This window comes from Salvelinus fontinalis, chromosome 11 (genome assembly GCF_029448725.1).
Source record: "Salvelinus fontinalis isolate EN_2023a chromosome 11, ASM2944872v1, whole genome shotgun sequence".
In the NCBI taxonomy this organism is placed as follows: Eukaryota; Metazoa; Chordata; class Actinopteri; order Salmoniformes; family Salmonidae; genus Salvelinus; species Salvelinus fontinalis.
In genome coordinates, this window is record NC_074675.1 from 38521023 (window position 1) to 38532178 (window position 11156).

General features: G+C 43.5%; 1 pseudogene; it reads left to right on the top strand.

Annotated features, from left to right (window-relative positions):
* The first annotated feature begins 5527 nt into the window (after positions 1-5527).
* Positions 5528-10854, top strand: LOC129864835 (uncharacterized; annotated as a pseudogene).
* Positions 10855-11156: the final 302 nt, after the last annotated feature.

The following is an 11156-nucleotide window of genomic DNA, read 5'->3' on the forward strand; positions in this document are numbered from 1 at the left end:
CTGTGGGTTTAGACAACTGAAGAGTTTCTGCACAAACTGTCAGATACAATCTCAGGGAAGATCATCTGTATGCTTGTAGTCCTCACCAGGGTCTTGACCTGGCTGCAGTTTGGTGTTGTAACCAACTTCAGTGGGCAAATGCTCACCTTCAATGGCCACTGGCATGCTGGAGATGTGTGCTTTACACAGATTAATCCAGGTTTCAAATGAACCGGGCAGATGGTAGACATCTTGTGGGTGAGCGGTTTGCTGATGTCAACGTTGTGAACAGAGTGGCCGTGGGGTTATGGTATGGGCAGGCATAAGCTACGGACAATGAACACAATTGTATTATATCAATGGTAATTTGAATGCACAGAGATACTGTGACGAGCTCCTGAGGCCCATTGTCGTGCCATTCATCAGCCGCCATCACCCCATGTTTCAGCATGGTAATGCACGGCCCAATGTCGCAAGGATCTGTAGACAATTCATGGAAGCTGAAAATGTCCCATTTCTTCCTTGGCCTGCATACTCACCAGACATGTCACCCATTGAGCATGTTTGGGATGCTCTGGATCGACGTGTACGACAGCGTGTTTCAGTTCCCTCCAATATCCAGCAACTTCGCACAGCCGTTGTAGAGGAGTGGGACTAGGCACACTTACCTAGTGTGCCTAGACAGTGAATATACTACGGGTATATGTATGCCCGCGGGCCTCTTGCCTAAGCACTCCCTAGGTGCCTTCCCCTTACCCCCTGTGAACAAAAGAACCAGAATTTTACAAACAATTTCACAATCAAAAAGTCCTTTTGTCATAGACATACCTTAGTAGGACCGGCTACAAAAATACTGGCAACAAATTATACCTATTCGCAACAACAGAAACACAGGACATACTAATCAAGTCAGTTAAGAACATATTCTTATTTACAATGATGGCCTAGGAACAGTGCGTTAACTGCCTTGTTCAGGGGCAGAATTACATATTTTTACTTTGTCAGCTCGGGGGATTCGATCTTGCAACCTTTCGATTACAAATCCAAATCTCTAACCACTAGACTACCTGCCACCCCGAGAGCTTTACTGTCCATCTGAGTGTGGAACTTTGCCAAATGTCCATGTCAAACTTACGTGTTTCAAATCAGCAATGTTTTAATTTCACTTACACTGTCTGTCTCTCCTTTAATATGTCTCCAAGGTGTCCATAAAGCGACCAGTCCCAGCTGTGTTAGAATCTGAGCAGTCGAAGGAGGAGGAGGGAGATAGGAACATGATGTTCACAGACCAGGCCAACCGCAGGAGGAGTATAGACCCAGGCACATGACGGAGGCCAGTGCCCTGGGTTACCACATCTCTGATTCAGGCTCCAGGATCATCCTCCGCTGCCCCTACTCCTCATCCCTCCTACACCATCAAGGTCAGAGGTTACTTCTATGTAGGCAGGGGGTTTATGGAGCTCAGTTTATGTGTGCTTTAATGTATACGGTTAGAGATGGAGTAACTCTGTTTTTTTGCCTCTTAGCAGGATCTATGCACAAACAGGACAAATGGGTGGAGTTGGAGGTGGTCAATGCCACATTCCTGTACCCACATCAAGGGAAGGTCCTTGCCATTGATGCCACAACGGCCTGCTCTATTAGTCAGTCCATGTTTTCTGTCTAAGTGATAGTTTTGACTGGGGTCCTATCTGCCATGCCTTCTTTTGAAAATCTCCTTTATCCCTACCTCTCTTTCCTCCTCTCCTCCTCCATCTATCCCGCCCTCTCTCAACTCCACCAGATGAGGCGACAGTGGATGGGTCCCACCTGCTCTGGCCTGTCCCCCATGTCCTCTACCCCCTGGTCCATGTGAGGTTCAGGGACATGGGCATGAGGATAGGGGTGGGGACGTTTGCCCTGAGTGAGTGTGTGATCAATGAGAGGGGGCATGATGATAGAGGTCAGCGTTCCATTTGGAGCCGAGGGAACACGTTAAGGTGCACGCGTGCGGGCGCACACACACACACACACACACACACACTTTGTGAGTTTCATATTTTGTCAAATGTTGTTAATATGAAACCAAGGAAAATGGTGATGTGGCGCCACCTATTGACTGTAGCTATGAAACTCACCTACAATACCCTCACTACACGTTTGAGGGGGCATCCAACTGTTGGATTGCATGCGATATGTAGGCTTTGGAAACTTGTCTTAACCAGCCTTAATGTGGGTCTTTTAATCTGTAATTCATTCAAGTGATTCCTAATCTCAATCTCATTAAAGCCCCACAGATCTTGGTACACTCTTTGTTGGATTAATTAAGAATTCATTTGTGAATCAGAGAGTATATAAGCATTTGAGTATTTTGAGAGCTTAAACATACCATTAGGGAAAGTTATTTGATAAATATATTGAAAACGTATATAATTTTTCTTTACATCTAAGTCAATGCAGGGGATGCTTTCATTCTGAAAACCTCCCATTTCTCGCTCGCTGCATCCTCTTGTAGGAACTGAGTATGCAGGTTGGAGGTGAGTGTGGTGAACATACACACAGAGTGGAGGACAGCCTTATCCAGCTCTGCACCTTCCCTGTCAGGGAGCTACTGCGTAACACACACACACATGTGGTATACTATTGAAAATAATGACCGAAGTGACCTCATTCAAACACTGTTAAAACCGTTCCTTCATCTCTTGACTTCCAGTGTGCTTACCAGGATGATGATAATGACTGACAGGTACAATCCTGCCCGCCCACCCAACCAAACTGCACCACCATATTTGACCTCAGCTGTGTCCCCGAAGAGACGGACAGCATCAGGGCCCTATTCAACTTCTCCCTGGATTACTGTGGTACCACAGCAACCTGAGTGTGCGCTATAAGGTTATTATAGTTGTGTGTTTTTATATTAGTTTTTTATTTCTAGTCGTTTTAAGATTTTTATTTGAAATTAATTTTAGTTCAGTTAGTTTTCAAATCCACTTTGCTAGTTTTTATTTAGTTTAAGTTTGATAAAACATTTATAATTCGTTTTTATATTATTCAGTTTCAGTTTTAGTGATAGTACAGAAAGAAGCGTAGGAGGCTAGGAGACAGTTTTTGTGTTTTTTGGGATGTCACTTCTTTCCACTGTGGGGCGCTAATGCATAAGGTGATGGGACAGGTCAAAGGTTAGGTTTAAAGGGAGACAGTGAGATGGGTCAATTATAGATGGGTCATTTTCAGCAACAACCAGGAGCGTTGAAGTGCGAGGCTAAACATGATACTCAAATTTTCCCTATGCCCATCATGAGGTTGCTACAACCTAGCCTATGAATTAAAGTTTACAACGTAAGTGCACACAGGTTGAGAAACAAATTTGAGGCGACAGACAGTGTGTGACTGTGAGAGCAAAATCTTGCATAAATGCGCATGTCAATGGGCGCGTTCGAGAGGATCACTTTTGTCAAGTCTGTGACCATCGTTGGTCACTGCCTTTCAATGTGTGTTGCATTCTGGAAATAAAAATGGTGTGATCAAAGGTCAAGTTTTGACTGCAGTTGACTACAAGTTTCTGTAGTTGCTCTTCACCAACTTCATTCTGCAGCCATCGCCTGCATTGTTGGAGGCTTTATTGTCAACCAATCATTAGGGTGTTTTTGATGGACCCATGTGAACGTGACCAAAGACATGACTGAAACAGGAACCAATTTGTTGTGATTTATGTGTACAGTAGATATATACAAATAAATGTGATATTTGAGGCTCTCTCACTAATTGATTGCAAAATGTGTACACAATTTTATATTATGATTTCAGTTTGTGAGTGTGTGATATGGGGGTTGGATACATGTTTATTTCAAACTTTATAAAGAAAACATTTTATGAACAGTGGCAAAACTGCCATGTTGATCTGAGCCTTGCTGTTGGAAAACCACATTAGTGTCTAACTGTTGTCAGTCGCAAATGCACGTCCCCCGAATTCACTCTTTGACTTTCGTCTAGAGTCAGTTGCTTTACCACTCAAACGCACCCAATATCTGTGGCGCTGCTCATGGCAACGTCATCTCAATGAGTCTACCTTTCCATTATAAAGTAAATCTTCATTTGGAGCTTGAAAACCCTGTTATACTTTACCCCCCCAATAATTTTTTTCACGATTAGTTTTATTTTATTTTAATAACCTTGGTGTGCTAACACATGTTGATTCATTAGGGATGTGCATACTTCCCGTTCAAGACGATTAAATAAAATATGTATCTAGTAAATACATGTGATACGATAGAGGAATGATACGTTTTAGAGAACGGGTTGACTAGGCTACTGATATTGCCTGGGATTGTTCGGATTGCAAAATGACTTGTAAATCAATGACTGTCAACACAGTTGCATGCTTAGTTCGTCACTGAAGGAGAGGCGCACCAGTTGTCATAAAATATGAGGTATTTTCGGAAGGTAGAAATAAAGAAATATGATTAAAAAAATTAACTTGTGAATCAGCGATTTGTAACGTTGGGGTCATATCGTTGGGGATGCAGTCATATCTTAAACATTTTAATCGGGAACCGATGCGTATGGGTGAATTGTTAAATCCTTATGATTCATCATGTTATGTGTTAACTCAGTCATACATGTTCTACCTCACCTAGGTTGAGGGACATTCCCTAGTGTATGAGAACCAGGTGCGGTACCGCCAAGAGACTCCCCTTACAGGTAAACACACACAAACGCTCTCTTTTCCCACAATTCAAATGTATATTTCTACAAACTATTTTGTTTATTTCAGGCCGACAATCCAGTGTCGATACCCTGCCATCGAAGTACATCCCCAATTAATGTTAAACTGGTACTGATGTTTATATTTTGTAAAACAACGGGGATTTATTCATTTTAATTTCATGCGGGTTTTATTATATAAATGTGGAACATTAATTGCATCATTCAAGTCAGGAGTGTGTCCCGAAGTTGAAAGATTTATTGATCCACTCAGCACTCTCTGGAAGTCATCCTTGTGAGTTTGCATGACAATGGAGGGCCCTCAGAGCGAGTTGGTAGGGGTGGGGAGGTGGTTTGGCATTCACTGAAATGCACTCATAGACGCCTCCAACAGAGGTCAGGGCAGTATGTGGCAGTGGTAGGTGTGCTACAGTGAAGATGTTCTGTTGAATGCCCATTAAAAAATATAAACATGTTTGCAAATCTGTGAAGTTTATTCAAATCCCTACTTAATGTTTTTCATATAATGAGCCCATTGCCAAGTAAAAATATAAAACTGGACTTGATCACAAAGCTGATTCCCCAAAGTCAAGGATTTATCTGTACCAAGAACATGAAATGATATGTATAAATATAAATTACAGACTATGGAGATGGAAAACATGTCCTAAGAAGGGGGGAATGAGAGGAGATGAGGAGAGGAATCCACATTAGACTATTGAGATGCACCCTTAGGCTCTGGTAAACTGCCCAACCATGTGACCCAATTATCAAATGAATTACCTGCACATTAACTCCAGAAAGCTTGCAATTGGTCAAGCAAAGCACTACTCCTATATACAAGTGCCAGAGAGAGAATGTGCCACTCATCAACTGCTGTTTGGTCCAGGATACTGCAAGTACATGGTTTATGTAAGCTTTGGTTAGTTAGCAAGTGTAGTTTGCTAGTTGTTCCTGGCTAGGGTTAGACACTGCTCAGTGGCAATGGCTTTTGGGTGTTGGTTGGGGTAAGTTTGGTGGTGGGCATAAATGTTTTGAGTAAGTGTTTTGACACTAGCACACTTTGTCGACCTGTGCTTATGTTTTTCTTACAGAGTATTTGTACTCCTCTCTGTATGGCCTAGTGTAAGATGTTCTGACCTGCCAAGAGGTAAGAAACTGAAATTGGGTCAGATTTGCCTTTTGTACAACCTATGTAACACTAGTATTAATTGTTGGTCAGAATCATATAGTTTCCACCCTTCAGATACTCACCTTGTGTGTCTAATGTAGGGGCCATTGAGACTGCGTGTCGGGATCGATACCTGTTGGTAACAACCCAACTCTCATTCGCTGGGAATGAACCTCGCTTTGAAGCGGTTGGTAAGTATGCTTTTAACCTTAATTCTGATGCAAAATGGGCTTGAAATCAGGTTTGGTCAGCTCAAGAACTTGGTGTCTTGGCCAGTGTTTGGTAGCTGGTGCTGACAGCACCCTGCAGTATATTTCAGTCTCTCACTGTGCTGTTGGACCACTTATGAAGTTGAAATTGTATTTCTTCCTGACTTGAGCATATTCAAATCATTTAACCCAGTCCTTTTCCCCATCTAGATGCTGATGGTGTTCACCCCATCACTAAGCAGTATGGGTCAGTGTGTGGCTACATGTTCAGTATCCTCCCTCTGCCTGGCCATGCTGAACTCAGAGCCTCCTACTTCTCCTGCCACACTGACAACCAGGTTCATATCCCCACACATGATAATCTTTTCCAAGCTAGAAGGGTTTTTATACACTTTATTTGCATTTCTTAAAGTTGAAGGTCTTGTGTTTTAGGATGATGAGGTGTTCACTTTTAGCTTTAACTTGATCACAACTGCTGCAAGTGGAGTGGAAACCACCTACACTGTGAATGCAAACTGCTCCCTCTCTTTACCCTGGTCCACCAGAGAAGTCAGCTGTGAGGAGAACTATATGGAGGTACTGATGCATGGATCTAGACTGTGCATCCAGGGTTATATTTGTGCTGATGCTGGCCTAGACTATCCTTAACCTTTTTATAGGAGTATGGTCATATCTTCCCCTGTAGGTGTCAGTGAGGGGTGACGTGTCTGGTCTACCTGGTACAAAAGCAGATGACTGGACTGCTGCCCTTGCTATAGTAAGCTAAAGGCTATTTGGCAAATTCTCAATTAGATGAGCTCCACCAGTTTGTCCCCAATACCACCATGCATGACCTGTCTCTTGTTCCCCATCAGGCCCACAGCTCTGCCACGTCTACCTGGCAGGTGATGTTCCAGCACGATGGGCAGCAGCTGACTCCCATGTCCCTCTCAGAGGCTCGGGAGCTGGGCTACGTGTTCTACCTCACCCAGGGGAGGCTGGTGTTCCGTTCACCTTACACGCCAGGCTCTGTCATGGGGTCTATCACCATGGTGAGGATTTAAATGAATGCAGTAATCTTGGGTATGTCTCAATGGTGGCATGAGGCTTTCCCATCTCAAATTACATTAAATGTTTTGATGGGTAGGGTCATGTGTTCCTGTAGGATCTCTTAAAATATAACTTGTTTAGGCTGGAATACTGGACTTATTTACTTAGCTTTTCAGTTATCTTCATACTGTATTGTTAGCAGGTACCAAATCATTATCTAATTCCAGGTGAATGGTATGTTGGTTGAGATGGTCTATCCAATACTGGTCTCCAGGCAGAGATGGTTGGTCATCATGGTGAACTTGGCGGTTGCTTGCAGCACTGGTAAGTTTCCGTGACATATCAGCCCTGACCATTCAAGGTTCAAAGGACTGGATGGGCTAAAGCAATAGTGATCGCTCAGTCTAGTGACTATTTTCACCTATAAAGTAATTTCAGATCACTGCACTGATTGATCACTAAACCAGGAAGTGTTCATCAGTCTTAAAGCGTCTATGTATAACCTCTTTCCAGATGAAGGAATGTATGATGGGGTGGGGCTGGTCTGGCAGACCCCCACTCTGCTGTCCCCGCTGGTCTCTGGCCTCTCTGGGTTGGAGAGCAGCAAGATTTCAATGGGGGTGGATGGTCAGCTCCTGGATAAGCCCATCACAGCAGAGCGAGGCTACAGCATGGACATCAGTGACACCACTGTCCAGATCAGCATCCCCTTCAACGCTGCCGGAGGATACAGAAAAGTCAGTAGCATACTAGGCCCGCATCTGCCCTTTCACATGCAGACATTTACCTTGTATTCTGAAGCAGAGAAGCTTCAAATGGCTTCAGTCGCTCATGTCCTCTGTACATCTTGAATATTCTACTTTGTACCCTATAACCTAATGGCAGATGCTTCATAACGGTTTCAACTCTTCCAGAGCTTTGTGATGGACAACATGTACCATGAGTTCTATGTGGTCCGTCTCTACTATGAACAAACCTTTCTTGATGACTCCGGTGCCGAGACCAGACTCCGCCTCCACAGGCCCATGATCACACCCCTTCTGATCCAGAACACCTCCATCATTAACCGTAAGGAGTTCTACTAGCCAATCCGAAGTGGCTCTTCAGTGCCATGGTCATGATTGCTAATGACCCTGTTGTCCTTCCCCACCACAGAAACAGTCCTTGAGGATCGTGTGTTTACTGTTTACCTGGGGAACCTCTCCTACGATGTTGACCTGGTGGCTGTGAAGCTCAATGGTCACAACTTCACCATACTAGAGGCGAATAAAAGTGGCCTCGTCATAACCATGGTCCCCCAGCCCAATAGTACCCTACATGCCTACATTCTCAGGGTGCCATTTGACGCCGTTATTCACAAGCTGGTAATGATATTAGCTACTTGTCTCTCGGCTTTTCCTCAACATTGGAGTACAGGGGGTTCCTCAACTTTCTCCAATGGTTTTAAGAGGTGAATTGGAAGGCTTGTGCTGTTTCTTAATGAGTTGTGTTCCTGTCCATAGTACCCTACAGAGGGGCTGCTTGAGTACTCGTTGGACATCAACTACACGTTGGTCATCCTGCCTCAGGAGGAGCCCTACTACTACCTGGCCTCAGTCGTGGCTCAGTTCAATGATGTCTGTAAGTTGACTAAAACCTTCAACTATAAGAGACTTGGGCTGCACGATGGTATTCCTAGTCTTCTGGTTCAGATGACGCAGCCCAACAACCAACCACTACACTTCCCCATGTTTACCCCTAACGTCATCTTGTCACTATTGACTAACTATTTGGCATTCCTCATCAGTTCCTCCAGTCTTCAAAGGCATCTGCAAAGAGAAAAGCATCCATTTCCAGATGGACCATAAGCCATTTGACTACCTGTGGGTGTTGGCCCATACCTTCTGACCTCAAATCTGGCAGCCAAGCGGGGTTACATTATGCAGAATGACAGCAAGAGTCTGACCCTGGAAGTGCCCCTCTTCACTGTTGGCTACACTTATAAGGTGAGATGCTCATTGGTCAAGCGCTTAAACTGACTTGTCGTTGGGTAAAGTAGGAGTTATAATTATTTAAAATGTACCTGCTCTTTTTTTCCCACAGGACATCAATTTGAAGCAGTTCCGTGGCACTTTTGAAATTCTCTCAAGGGTTCCAAAGACCTTGGCGGTCAAGAGCTCCTTGGCCAAAGCGTGTCTCTTCCAGACTACTGAGGTCATAGGTAACTACTAGTTGGTCATATGTTGACCTGCAGCTTCGATTGCTTTTGCCTGGTGACTCTTTTTATAGGATTGATCAGCACTAACAGGCCTTCCTCTCTCCAGTGTGTTCCACTGAAGGTGTGATGACGGTGGTGTCTGTGATTTTGGCCATCCCTGGATCTGAACCCAGCAGAACCTCCCTCCTGGACTCCACCTGCAGGCCCCAAGAGATGGATGACACCAGGGTTCTCTTTAGCTTTAGACTCGACACCTGTGGAACCAGGGTCAAGGTATAGCACTGTCCAACCCATAGAATTAGTCATAACTGCAATCAGGTGTCTGGCTCTACGAGTGATCGGTATTTAAAATTAAAGTTCCAACGGTCTTCAATCTTAACCAGTAACAATCTTGATAAATTTGTCAGCTGCGGGTTTTAGTTCTGGATTTTTGGTTTGATGCCTCCACTCTTACCAAAGGACTCAGCTGAAGCCCTCATTTAACTTAAATTGTTTAAGCACAACCTTTGCTAATCTGGCCAAATAATTTGAACACCAGAATAACCCATCTAGTTATACTACATGTGCAGAATCGGTCCAAGTGAAGAGTGTGCCTTCAACTCGGTGTTCCCAAACTTTATTCTAGGGCCCCTGGGACCTTTTATTATTTAATTTTAATGTGCTACACAGCTTATTCAAAGCTTGCTGAGTTGGTATTTGAATCTGTAATGCCAGGGCAAAGTATGTGCCCCAGGACTGAGTTTGGGGAAACCCTGGTTTAACTCAAGAACTTTCAGCATACAGGCTAACTATTTAGACTTAAACTGTTTTGATTTCTCATGAGGCCCGACAAGAGAACAACCGTAAGCGTTTAGACATGGCTTTCAACAGGTTAATGGTTGACTTATTAAATTCCGGTTTGTTTTGACCTCTTGTGTTGCAGTTTGATTACCAGCACCTTACCTACGAAAATGAGATAACCGTTGAGCACACAAGCCAATCTGTGGAAGCACCAGTCTCAACCAGGTATACTGCCTTTGTGTACATGACTTCACTAATAATATACTGTCTCATTGGTTCAAACAAGTACAATAAATATTCATCAGTCAATAACTCTCACTACAGGCTCTTGTGGCTTTAATGTACACTGTTCAATTGTTTTCTCGTTAGGTTAACAGTGCGGTGTGTCTATCCACTGAGTGGCCTATACAAGCTGTTTGCGTATCGGCGGTTTGAAGCAGACTCACCAGGACATGGCACCATCTTGACTAGAGTTCCTGTAAAGTAAGTGTTCAATACTTTGTGTCATGCATCTAAAAAGTGGAGATTTACTCCTGACTGTCCACAAATTATTTCAGCCCACCATTATACCTCAAACAGGAGGTACTCCTGGGAGAAATGCCTGCATTATAAGGCTAAGCTGGCATTTGAACCATTTGGCCCACAAGTCACGCAACAATTTTTTGACATACTATGACTACTAGTATGGTGTTACATTTCAAACTGAGCTAACTTTTTTTGCCTCTCTCCGTAGGAACTAATGAAGTGACTGAATGAATGTAAAGAGTATTGAGTGTAAATGTCTTAAATAAAATCTTGCAAATCTCTGTGGTTTCTTTCAGTTTGGATTATACCCCAAGTGAATACTAATTAATTAACACTTTAAAGCTCTAACATTGGCACTGAAGTCAACCTTGGGTGGGCTAACTCGAATGCTATTTCCATTGCCTCCAGAAATAAGATTGCCATGATGCTACCTTAGGTATCCAATATGTGACGAGCTGGCGTCACTAATGTAGCTAACAGGATGTTGACTTGCATAATTTACCATGTTAGAACTTTACCCCATACTCCTGCTAGTCTGACTCAGTTAACATTAGCAAGCTAAATAGGTGATCTAACTAAATGG